Genomic DNA, 13,882 nt, shown 5'->3' on the forward strand with positions numbered 1-13,882 from the left:
TGCCACATCAGGACAGCACTTGGTACCCTCAGAAAATGAACAGGTGCATGGGCATAGTGAAAAAATATTCCTTGGTACAACTTTCCTGGCCTTTTTCTCATCAGTACCATTTTCAGTTTCCTGAACACTTCTTCTTAATTAGCCCCTTCAATCATCCTGTGTCCTTTAAGAAAATCTATCAAGATATTCCGTTGGGAATCTCAAAAATCAGTCACTATAACCTTCTGAGCTGGCCTCTCTGTCTTGAATGTAAGTGACCAAGCAGATGCCCTCGGAAGCCAGTTTTGACTGGACCTTTTCTTTTGAAGAGACCCAAAGGAGTCTGGTGGTGGTGTGCTGTGGAGTTGGTTCCAACTTATAGCGACCCTCTATAGGGTTTCTGAGACTGTAAATCTTTACAGAAATAGAAAGTCTCATCTTTCATCTGCCATGCAGTTAATAGACTTGAACTGTTGACCTTGATGCTAGCAGCCTTGTATGATAGGGCATATAGTTGTTGTTGTTAGATGCCATCGAGTAGATTCCGACTCACAGTGACCCTCTGCACAACAGAATGAAACACTGCCCGTTCCTGTGTCATGCTTACAATTGTTATGCTGTCACTGTGCCAACTCATCTTGTTGAGGGTTTCCTTCTCTTTTGATGATCCTCTGTTTTAACAAGCTTCATGTCCTTTTCCAGGGACTGGTCCTTTCTGATGAAATGTCTGAAGTATGAGAAATGAAGTCTCGTCAACCTTGCTTCTAAGGAACATTCTGTCTGTACTTCTTCTAAGACAGATTTGTTTGTTCTTCGGACAGTCCATGGTACTTTTGGTACTCTTCTCCAACACCATAATTCAAGTGCATTAATTCTTCTATGAGCCTCTGTATTCGTTGTACAACTTTCATATGCATATGAGGCTATAGAAAATACCATGGTTTGGGTCGAACACACCTTAGTCCTCAAACTTATTTCTTTGATCTGGAATACTTTAATTAGGCCTTGTGACTGTTTTCTCCATGTTTATCTCTTCCTGTTCTGGAATTATGATTACCCCTAAGTTGTTCCTTTTCAGGGTGCCCCACATAGCTTTTCAGGTTTTTCATTCTTTTTCCTGATTGCTCTTCTAGCATACTAGCATTGAGAGATTTAGCTTGAAGCTCACTAATTCAGACTTCCATTGTTTCCCATCTACTCCTTTGCTTTTTCAATATATTGTCTATTTCTGAGATCTTAGTATTAATCTTCCAGATTTCTAATTTCCAAGTTTTCATGGTTTCGACATTTGCATTTATTTGGTCTGTTTGTTCTTGTAGTGTTTTCCTAAATTCTTCTAGTTTTTATTGTATTCTCCTTGCTTTCCTTGATCTTTCTATCAATCCTTTGAAGGTTCCTAATTATCATTCTTTTTAATTCTTTTTGAGTTAGTTCTAATATCTTTTTTTCATCAGAAACATTTTCTGGCTTTGTATCTTGGTCATTTGTGGTTGTAGAGACTAGCAAGTGAGATTGCTCTTGACACAAGTAGCTGCAGGGACTGATGAATCCAAGATTGGTAGGTCAGACGTCAGGCTGCTGGTTCACAAATTGTGGGGCCAATAAATCCCAAGATCAGCAGGCGATACGACAGGATGCTTGTTCAAGTCACATGAACTGGAGGTCAGATCATAATGAGCTGGATGCAGGATCCTGAGTGAGCAAAAGTCAACTAGCTTTGCCAGAGTGTCCATATGTATTGGAATCAAGCCACATCCCTTACAACATATCGGATGATCACATCATGAAGGCAATTACATTATATCACAAAATGATGGACAACTACCTCATTACATAACTGATAAATGACATCACAACTACCAAACTCCATCACTGTACAAGTGCCAAACCACTGAGAATCATGGTGTAGCCAAGTTGACATATAACCTTAGCTATCACACCCATGTACCTGATTTACTGGATGTCTGAGTCTTCAAGGGTTGCCAGAGTAACATGCCCCAAAGTGGGTAGCTGGAAAGACCAGAAGTGTACTGTACTGTCTCATAGTCTAGAGTCGAGAAGTCCAAATCCCAGTCTCGAGTCATGTCACTTCTTTCTGGGGCTTTGAAAAAACAACTGTTCTACACCTTCCAAGGCACTTTACTGGTCAATCTCTCTCTCTCACTGTCCCTGCCTGCCCTGTCTTCCCAACAAGCACTCCACCCACCTCTCTAACCTTTTTTTCATGAAGTTCAGGGTACCAGAAATTTCATCTGTGTTTGTTTCGTCTGGTCTCTTGTGTCTTTCTTGTAGAGGGTCCATGTAATGCGTCTGCCTATTCTGCCATCTTGCTAGAAGTCTTTTGTATGATGTTCTTGATGTCATCCTACAGCTCTTCTGGTCTTGGGTCATTAGTGTCTAATGCATCAAATCTCTAAATTCAGGTGGGATATGTTCAAGGTCATATTTTGACTTTCATGAACTTGTTTTAATTTTCTTCAGCTTTAGCCTGAACTTGAAGATGAGCAATTGATGGTATGTTTCAGTCTGTCCCAGACCTTGTTTTGATTGATGATATGGAACTTTTCCACCATCTCTTCCCACAGATGTAGCCAATCTGACTCCTATGTACTCTAGCTGGTGAGGTCCACGTGTATAGTCTTCTTTTATGTTGTTGAAAAAAAAAGGTTTTTTCAATGAAAAATTATATCAGGAGTTCTCCAGCATCATTTCTATCACCAAGGCCATATTTTCCAATTACTAATCCTTCCTCTTTATTTCCAGCCTTGGCATTCCAATCACCAGTAATTATCAATACATCTTGATTGCATGTTTGATCAATTTCAGACTGAAGAAGTTGGTATAATTTTTCAATTTCATGATCACTGGCTTTTGTGGCTGGGGTATAAATTTGAATTACAATGGTTTTAAGTGCTCTTCCTTATAGGTGTATGGATATCATACTAGCACAGACAGCATTGTACTTCAAGCCAGATCTTGAAATGTTCTTTTTAATGATGAATGCTACACAATTCCTGTTGAATTTGTTGTTCTCAGTATAGTAAACCATACAATTGTCAGATTCAAAATGGTCGATACCATTCCATTTCCACTCACTAATGCCTAGAATATCGATCTTTATGTATTCCATTTCATTTTTGACACCTTCTAATGTTCTTAGATTCATACTTTGTACATGCCATATTCTGATTATTAAAGGGTGTTTACAGCTATTTCTCATCATTTTGAGTTGTGCCCCTCAGAAAATGAAAGTCCCGAAAGCTCTACTCCATTCACATTATTAGCTCTACTTTGATGAGACAGCTCTTTCACAGCCGTCTTTTGAGTGCCTTCCAATCTGAGGAGCTCATCTTCCGGCACTATATCTGATAATATTTTGGTTTTATTCATAATTGTTTTCATCTCTTGGCACTCTATCTAACAATGTTCTGCCTCTATTCATAAGGCTTTCAGTGGCTAAACATTCAGAAGTACTCTGTTTCTACTTCTTCCTTAGTTTGGAAACTTAGCTGAAACCTGTCTACCATGGGTGGCACTGCTGCTATCTAAAATACTGGTAGCATAGCTTCTAGCACCATAGTAGAGCTACCATAGTACAACACCATAGTACAAGCCACCACAGTACAGAAAACTGACAGATGAGTGGTGGATATAGGGGGTACAGTTATGGAAACTTGTTGTTGTTGTTAAATGTCACTGAGCCGGTTCCAACCCATAGTGATCCTATATAGCGTTTCCAAGGAGTGACTGGTGAGCTTCAACTGCTGACCTTGCAGTTCAAACCAACTTCACAGTCAAGCACATTAACCCCCAGCGCCACACCAGGAAACTTCTTAGACATATCTAGATACCTCTTGGAAAGGGATTAATGGGCTTGAAGGCAAAGGATCCCCCAATCTCACGTGACATCTAGGTCAATGGCATAAAATAAAGATAATGTATTATATCCTAGTTTGTTAAGTAGTGTTTGGGATCTTAAAAGCTTATGAGCAGCCTTCTAAGATACATCTATTAGTCTCTTCCCCTTAGAGCAAAGGAGGGTGAAGGAAATCAAAGATTCAAGGGAACATTAATGGCCCCCACAAATTACAGACTCCTCTATCCTGAGATCAGAAGAACTAGATTGTTCCTGGTTACCACTACCCACTGCTCTAACCAGGAACACAATACAAGGTCCTAGTTAGAAGGGGAGAAAATTGTCGATACAAAACTCACATCCATAAAAAAAAGACCAGAACCGGAAGCCACTCCAGATGGAGGCCACCTTTCTGCCAAATAATAGTTGGGACCCTAAGATGAATTGATATGAGATTAAAAAGAGCAAATGACTTTGGCAAAATTACATTAGAAAATCAAGTCAGAAGAACACATTGGAACCCCTCCTCCTCCCTCTTCCTCTCCCCCCCAGGATCGCGCCCTGATTGGCTTTTACAGCATATATCTGACTGATCTTTTTTGACTGAGTCACTATCTTGAAGAGGAGTTGGGGGGGGGGGGGGGGGGGACCTACAGACATTCACAACAGACCTGGCTGCAGGAAGAAATGAGAGGCCCATCAACTGGAAGCTGTTTTTAGCCTATGAATTTAACAAGTTCTCTCTATTATACCATAAGAAGTCTGGTGGCGCAGTGCTTACACACTCATCTGCTAACCGAAAGGTGAACACTGAGGGAATAAGATAGAGTCGTCTGCTTCTGTAAAGATGACAGCCTTAGAAACCCTATGGGGAGCTCTAATCTGTCCTGTAGAGACCTGTGAGTCAGAATCAAATCAAATGTATTGGGTTTGGTTACTAACATCCTGAAGAACCCTGAGGTATGGTTCATGCTAGGTCGGATAACCCTATGCTATAGACCTAATGGGTGCGTTTTACAACCAGGCATCCTTTTAGAAAGAAGTTTTACGGGGAAGCTAATAAAACTTAAAAAAGAGACTTGGTGGTGCAGTGGTTAAAGCATTAGGAGGCTATCTGAAAGGAGGGCAGTTCCAACCTACTAGTCGTTCTGCGGGAGAAAGGTGAAGCACTTTGCTTCTGGCAGGATTCACAGCCTTGGAAACTTTATGGGGAAGTTCTACTTTGTCTTATAGGGTCACTGTGAGTTGGAATCGACTCAACTGCAGTGGGTTTGAGGATCAGCAATCTTAACAACCAAGACAAATAAACAATAGCCAGCCCTTCACTCCCAGTGGAAGGCTTTGGGGGTGGGGGGTGTAAGAGGGTGGGGATAGAGGATGGGGAATTGGAGGGTGGTCCTGCTCACCAGTGAACACACTTCCAAGGCCATCTGAAACACAACTTACAATACATCGTGTAGAAGAAGCCAATTTTGCAATTGAATGCAAAAGTACTGGGAGTATTTGCTCAGAATAAAGGCAGGCGTGACATTGAAAAGAGAGTGAGAACATTTTTGTTGTTTTTCAAGTTTAGAGCACAAGGCATGAAGTTCTTTTGATTACGGGCGAGCTGCAACAAACTTTAAGAAAAAAAAAAAAAAAGTATTTCAAAAAAAGAAAAGACAGAGATATTCTTTATTTAACTGGAGAATGACCTAGAACTAACTTGAAACTACTCAAGGAGAAACAGCACTGACTTTAAAGTGACAGACGTTAGGCTTGGCTTCAGGATCTTCGAAGAAGGAGTTGGTGGGCCACAAAGTCTCACATTAGAAACACAGCAAGTTAGTGCAGGCAACTGTATTTCGTCAGCAAGTCCTAACATCACAGTAGCTGTACCCTGCTGTTACAGGCAGAGATGTGCCTGGTACTCACATCACTGCCCACATGGCAAGAGCCTCTTGGAGTTGTCCAATGCACACCCTGTACACCTATATATGACAACACTGAGTTAAGGGGTCTCTTTGGGTTATGGAGAGTTTATCTTCCTCTCTTTGGTATGGACTGACTTGTGTCCTTCCAGAAGATATGTTGAGTGTACACCAGTGTTCATTGCAGTGTTATTCAGACTATGCAAAAGGTAGAAACAATCCAAGTGCCCATCAACAGATGAATGGATCAACAAAAGGTGGTTTCGCCACACAATGGAGCATTGCTCAGTTATTCAGTTATAAAGAGAAATTAAGTGCTGATACATGTTACAACATGGATGAATCTTGAAAACATTATGCTAATTGAAGTATTGTCTGATCCCACTTACGTGGAATATCTAGAATAGGCAAATGTATAGAGAGCAGAGTTTGTTTATTAGTGGTGACTAAGAGCTGAGGAGAATGGGGAGTGTTTACTGAAGGGTACAGAGTGTCTGCTTGGGGCATAGAGATGAAAATGTTTGGAAATAGGTACTGGTCATATTTGCACAGCATGGTGAGTACAATTAATGCCACTGAATTGTTAGAATGACAACATTTTTGTTGTATATGTTTTGCCTTTTTGAAAAATGGTATATTGAAGTCCTAATCCATGGTAGCGTAGTCGTTATGAATCGGGCTGCTAACCTCAAGGTCAGCAGTTGGAAACAACCAGCTGTTCCACGGGAGAAAGATGAGGCTTCCTGCTCCCGTAAAGATTTATAGCCTCGGAAACCCTGTGCAGGGTCGCTATGAGTTAGAACCGACTCCACGGCCCATAGCAACATGGTACCTACACAAATGATCATCTTTGAAAATAGAGTCTTTGAAGATGTTATTAGTTAGCATGACATCATGTGGGAGTAGTTAAGTGTCATTGAGTTGCTTCCAACTCATAGCGACCCTGTATAGCATTTTCAAAGCTATAAATCTTTGAGGGTGCAGAAAGCCTCATCTTTCTTTCTCCCAGTGGTTGGTGGGCTTGAACCACTGACCTTGTGGTTCCCAGTCCAGTGCTTAACCTATGAAGCCACGATGCTCCCCTCATGTGGGAGTTGGGTGGGTCTAATTCAATAAGACTGGTATCCTTACAAGAGAGGAGAACAAAAGCAGAGAAGTGCACACTAAGGGAAGTCGGCCAGGTGGCAGAGAATGAAAGTGATGTCGCTGCAAGTCAATGAACGTCACGGATTGCCAGGAATCACCAGAGACAGGAAGAGACAAGGACGACTCTTCCCCTAACGCCTACAGAGAACAGCCCAGACAACAACTCCATTTCACACTTCTCGCATTCAGAATGATAAGATGATACATTTCTGTGGTTTTCAACCATTAATCTCTGTTACAGAGTTCGGGTGTGGCGCTGTGGGTTAATGCACTGAACTGCAAGATCGGCGGTTCAAGCTCACCAGCCTCTCCTTGGAAACTCTATACAGGGTCACTATGAGTCGGAATCGACTCAACGGCACTTCGCAATAAGAACAACAACCTCTGTTACAGCAACCCTAAGAGACTAAAGGAGCTCTGGTAGCGTAGTGGTTACGAATCGGGCTGCGAACCTTAAGGTCAGCGGTTCGAAACTACCAGCCGCTCCGTGGGAGAAAGATGAGGCTTTCTACTCCCGTAAAGATTTACACCCTCGGAAACGCTGTACAGGGTCGCTATGGGTCGGAACCGACTCCACGGCACTTAACAACAACAGTGGTGCATTGGGTTAAGCATTGGGCTGCTAATCTTAAGATTGTTCAAGTTCACCTCAGGATAGAAGACTAATATAGTCTTCTTGTCTGCGGGATAAACAAGTATTAAACCGAGAATCAACGTCTTGGACAAACATTTTGGGGTCTCTAGCTTCAACCCAAAAATGACTCCTGGAAAAGTAAAAAAAGTATATAAAACTGGACTTTTACGCAGACTGCTTTAAAATATAGAGAAAGAGTTGGTTATCTTCAGAAATTCTATGGTGAAATTTCCATAAAAAGAGAAAGCCTTTCACAAAGTGAAGAATCATGTCACAGAATTAGAAAAAGTCTGATTTCCCTAACTTCTATGGGGCAGAGTGGGTTACAATTGGGCTGCTAATTGCTAGGTCAGCAGTTCAAATCCACCAATCGCTCTGATGGAGAAAGAGGAAATGTTCTGCTCCCGTGAAGATATACAGCTTCAGAAACCCTTTACAGGGTCGCTGTGAGTTGGAATCAATTCGATCGCAGTGGGTTTGGTTTGGGCGATTTCCTTAAAATGAAGGACATTGAAAATGGATTAATGTCAGTTCTGAGAGTGGAAAGAGCATGCGACATTCTCAGCTTTCCAGTCTTACCTCTGAGATTCCCGGGTGGCCCGCGCCAGGTGGCAAGGTTGGCTTGACTAGCCATTGTGCTGCTGCCAGGAAACAAAAGCCGCCATCTTCTTATCTGGAAGGTTGTTGTTAAGTGCCATTGAGTTAGTTCCAACCCATAGCAGCTGGTGAGCTTGAACCTCTGACTTTGTGGTTCAAACTGACTGCAGTCCAGCACGTTAACCCAGCACCACACCAGGAGTCCTGGAAGGTAGCCGTTGTCAGTCAGTGGTGCCATTGATTGAGGGAAGAGGCTTTGGGCCCCCAGCTTGCTATCAGCTTTGTCACCCACTCAACTTTTGGTAGCATAGTGGTTACGAATCGGGCTGCTAACCTCAGGGTCAGCAGTTCAAAACTACCAGCTGTTCCAAGGGAGAAAAATGAGGCTTTCTGCTCCTTAAAGATTTACAGCCTCAGAAACCCTGTACAGGGTTGTTATGAGTCCGAACTGACTCCACGGCACATAACAACAACAACACACCAAATAGCCATGTAAACCAGTGGCTGTTGAGTCGACTGTAACTCATGGTGCCCTCTTGAACTGCACTCCATAGAATTTTCCAGGCTGTGACCTTTTTGAAGCAGATTGCCAGGCCTTTCTTCCGAGATGCCTCTGAGTGGACTTGAATCTACAAGCTTTTGATTAACAGCCAAGCATGTTAACTGGTTGCACCACCTAAAGATACCAACAGCCATAGAATATAGGCAATGGCAGCATGCTTTCTAGGCAAACTTAGCTCTTCAGCCATCCAGCTTGCCACCGTTATACCGTTCTATACAAAAAGTTAAGAACTGCCAAGGGGGGTGATTGTATTTATTGCATGAGAATTCCGTGAGATAATGGATGCCAAAAGAAATTTGAAAACTGTGAAGTGAGGTGCTAATGGAAGATGCCATTGCATAGAAGTACCATAATTTTGTATATAATGTGTCCATGCAAATAACATGCACATGTTGAGGACACTAAGGCGTGGAGGGGTACAGTTGGCAAAAAACTGTTCAACATGCATGTTATTTCTGTAAAAATTCACTAAGTGCTAAATATTCGGAATCCAGTGGTCTCCATCTGAGTCTGTACATTAGAACTTCCTGGGAGCTCTAAAATCCTAATGCCTGAGCCCACTCCCAGAGACGGAGTCTGGGGTGTGGCCTGGGATCTGGAATTTTTAAAAGATTCCCAAATGATTCTACTGTCTAGACAAGTGTTGGGACCATGATGCCATCTATTTGTCTCATTTTCTCATAGCAAACCAGTTGCTGGTCCCCTTTTCCTGGATAATAATAATGATGAATGTGCATAGAATAACTCATACTACTTGCCCTCCAAAAGAATCTCTTAGGAGAGATACTTACTGGATAATAAAATTTTTTAAATCCAAACCAGTTGCTGTCCAGTTGATTCTGACTCATGGACCCCATAAGTGTCAGAGTAGAACTGTGCTTCATAAAGTTTTCAATGGCTAAGTTTTAACTAGCTCTCCAGGACTTTCTTCCAAGGCACTTTTGGATGGACTTGAACCAACAATCTTTTGGATAGCAGCGGAGAGTGTTAATCATTACAATATACACTTTGCCAGTTTTCTTTCATTTCCTTGTGTAGGTCATATGCCATATCTTGACATTTTGGGTTGCAGTATACTTCTTTTTTACATCAACTGCTTTAGAACATCTGCTTGGCATTAAATCACTACCACTGATTTGATTCCAACTCATAAAGACCCTACATAGCGATTCTAAAACTGTCACTCTTTATGGGGACAGCCATAGTGACCTTGTAGAAGGTTGCCAACAAGCAGCTGATAGGTTTGGACCATTAACCTTTTGGTTAGCAGTTCAGTGTTTGTCCTACAGTGCCACACCAGGACTCCAAATAATCCTATTGCATTGTTGTTGTTGTTGTTAGGTGCCATCGAGTAAGCACTGACTCATAGCGACCGTATGCACAGCAGAACGAAACATTGCCCGATCCTGGGACAACCTCACTATTGTTGCCACGCTTAAGCCCATTGATGCTGCCACTTTGCTAATCCATCTCGCTGGGAGTCTTCCTCTTTTTGTCTGACCCTCCACCTTACCAAACATGATATCCTTCTCCAGCGACTGCTCCCTCCTGACAATACGTCCCAAGTATGAGAGACGAAGTTTAGCCATCTTGACCTCCAAGGAGCACTCTGGCTGCACTTCTTCCAACACGGATCTATTGGTTCTTTTGGCAGCCCATGGCACTTTCCATATTCTCCTCCAACATCATAACTGAAAATGAGCATCAATTCTTCTATGGTCTTCCTTATTCACTGTCCAGCTTTTGCATGCATATGAAGTTATTGAAAACACCATGGCTTGCATTGGTTGGTTGGTTATGTGCGGTGGAGTCAGTTCTGACTCATAGTTACCCTATACAGAGTTTCCGAGGCTGTAAATCTTTACGGGAGCAGAACACCTCGTCTTTCTCCCGTGAAACAGCTGGTAGTTTCGAACTACTGACCTTAAGGTTAGCAGCCTGATTCATAACCACTACGCTACCAGAGCTCCTTATGGCTTAGATACTTTAAAAAACTGCACATTTCAAAGATCCGAATCTGGGTCAAGTGGTGGCATGTTCAAAAAAGAATATGTGTTAATCTGGCCACTAGATGGCAGGAATTTGTAAATCAAAATGCAACTAAGTTTTTGTTGTTCCTAAGTGCTATAGAATTGTGATTGCTCACAGTCTGGGGTTAGGCAACCGCCACTAGAAGGCCCCCTTGTTGTTGTTGCTAAATGCCGGTTCCGACTCATAACAACCCTGTATAGGGTTTCTGAGGAGTGACTGGTGGGTTTGAACTGCCGACCTTGTGGCTAGCAGTCCAGTGCTTATCCTTTAGCACCACACCAGGACTATATTCCGTAATAAATAATTTCACTCTTATAATAAAAACATATAAATGCCTCCTAGGTGACAACAAGGAGCCTTCGTGTTGTTGTTAAGTGCCATGGAGTTGGTTCCAACTCATAGTGACCTTGTATAGGGTTTCCGAGGAGCAGCTGGTGGGTTTGATCTACTGATCTTGTAGTTCGCAGTTCATTGCTGATCTTACAGCATCACACCACAGGTCCAAGGATTCCTGGTAGCATAGTGAATTATGAGTTGGTGTACTAACTGCGAGGTCAGCAATTCAAATCTACCAGCCACTCCTGTGAAGATTTGTTGTTGTTGTTAAGTGCCGTTGGTTCCGACCCATAGAGACTCTGTATAGGGTTTCTGACCTTGTGGTTCAAACCGACTTTGCAGTCCAGCGCATTAACCCATAGCGCCACACCAGAGCTCTAAGATTTACAGCCTCAGAAACCCTATACAGGTTTACTATGAGCCAGAAGTGATTTTAGGGCACACAACCACCAGATGAAGGTACAGATGAGGACAGGGCAGGCGCGAGTAGTTTTAAGGCAAATGCATCTTGTGTTGGAGGTCTGGACATTTCCTATCCCTCATCCACTGGGTTGGCTTTGCTGTAAGGACACAAGCTGAACTCTCTAAAAACGACCACGCCAAGGTCACCTCAGAACCTTGTCTCCTATCCCTTCCCCCTGCTCCTGCTATCTAGAAAGGGGCAGACAGCCCCTCCTCCAGCTACCTGGTTCTCCTGCTTTTCTTCTGCAGATGCTAGGAGGGAGCCTATAGCCTACCTGCCACCAGGCTGGCCCAAATCCCTTTGTTCTCTAGGAACCGACAGAAAACCCGGCATCTTTGATTCCCCTACCTCTCCTGGTTCCCCATACCACCCTTATTTCCCTTAGACTTGTGAATACCTCATGTGGTAAAACCACCTGATCCAGCCAACCGCCACTGGATACTGTTTCCCCCTTTGTAGGTAAATTCCCTTGGCAGTAAGCCATCTCCTTTATTCTCTTTCTATAATAAATGAATGTCTCTTGGAATGAGTTCTGTTTTTTGTTTTTGTTTTGTTTTTAATCTCTCGGCACCTGTGTACTACTCAGAAGGTTTTTCCCAACACACCTGACAGGACAGTTGTGCACACTGTGTTCCCCCGCTCCCTGAGAGTTCATCTCTCCTGGGTGATAGTGAAGGGCAAGGAACACAAACCAAATGACAGACCATGTAGAACCCACCAATCCCTAGCCAATTTCTGCAAACCCAGAAGGGGGTGTTTCACCTTTTCCCAGTCTATAAACAAGTCAAGCATTAATGCGACTGGTAGAGCCAGGAAGGAATTGTGACAATGTCACCGCAGAATTTATGACTCACGCTGACCTGATCACTGAAGAAAGGCACATGTATGTGGTACCCTAGTGTTATGGATTGAATTGTCCTTCTGTCTCTCCCACACCTCCTTGAAACGATGTTGAAATCCTAAACCCTATACCTGGGAGTGTGACCTTGTTTGGAAATAAAGTTTTTGTTGTTATCGGTGAAGTTTAAGGAGGTGTAGAGTGAGTCTGAGTCCACTCCGAATGGTATCTTATGAAAGCAGAGAACAGACATGGGAAGTGAGTCACACACAGTAGGGAAAAAGATGCCATGTGCTGAAGTAGGCAGATGCATCTATAAGCAGCAAAGGAACTCCAAGGGTTGCCAGCAAACGTCCTTGAAACTAGGAGGTGAAGAACAGTTGTTTTTTCAAAGCCCCAGAAAGAAGTGACACGACTCGAGACTGGAATTTGGACTTCTCGACTCTAGACTATGAGACAGTACAGTACAGTTCTGGTCTTTCCAGGTACCCACTTTGGGGCATGTTGCTATGGCAACCCTTGAAGACTCAGACATCCAGTAAATCAGGTACATGGGTGTGATAGCTAAGGTTATGTGTCGACTTGGCTACACCATGATTCTCAGTGGTTTGGCACTTGTACAGTGATGGAGTTTGGTAGTTTACCAGTTATGTAATGAGGTAGTTGTCCTTCATTTTGTGATATAATGTAATTGCTTTCATGATGTGATCATCCGATATGTTGTAAGGGATGTGGCTTGATTCCAATACATATGGACACTATGGCAAAGCTAGTTGAGTTTTGCTTACTCAGGATCCTGCATCCAGCTCATCATGATCTGACCTCCAGTTCATGTGACTTGAGCAAGCATCCTGTTGTATCGCCTGCTGATCTTGCAATTTGTTGGCCCCACAACCCATGAACCAGCAGCCTGACGTCTGACCTACCAATCTTGGATTCACAAATCCCTGCAGCTACTTGTGTCAAGAGCAATCTCACTTGCTAGTCTCTACAACCACATGAGCCACTTCCTTGAAATACATCTCTCGCTCCCTCACTCTCTCTCTATAAAAACCCCAATCCAAACTTACTGCCATTGAATCAATTCTGACTCATAGTGACCCTTTATAGGATTTCTAAGGTTGGAAATATTTAGGGGACCAGAAGGCCTAATCTCTCTCTTGCAGAGCTGTTGATGGGTTTGGACTGCTGACTTTGTTGTCAACAATCTAGTGCTTATCCAACAACACCATGACTAGGGCTCTCTCTATATCTATTGTTGTTGTTGTTAAGTGCCGTCAAGTCAGTCCAAACCCATAGCGACCCTATATAGGGTTTCCAAAGAGTGACTGGTGAGCTTGAACCGCCAACCTTGCAATTCAAATGGCTTTTCAGTCTGGCGCATTAACCCACAGTACCACACTATCTATATCTATATCTATATCTACACCTACACCTACATCTACACATATGTTGTTGTTGTTAAGCACCATCGAGTCGGTTCCGACCCATAGCGACCCTGAACAGGGTTCCCGATGCTGTAAATCTTTA

This window comes from Chrysochloris asiatica, unplaced genomic scaffold (assembly GCF_000296735.1).
Source record: "Chrysochloris asiatica unplaced genomic scaffold, ChrAsi1.0 scaffold00018, whole genome shotgun sequence".
NCBI lineage: Eukaryota > Metazoa > Chordata > Mammalia > Afrosoricida > Chrysochloridae > Chrysochloris > Chrysochloris asiatica.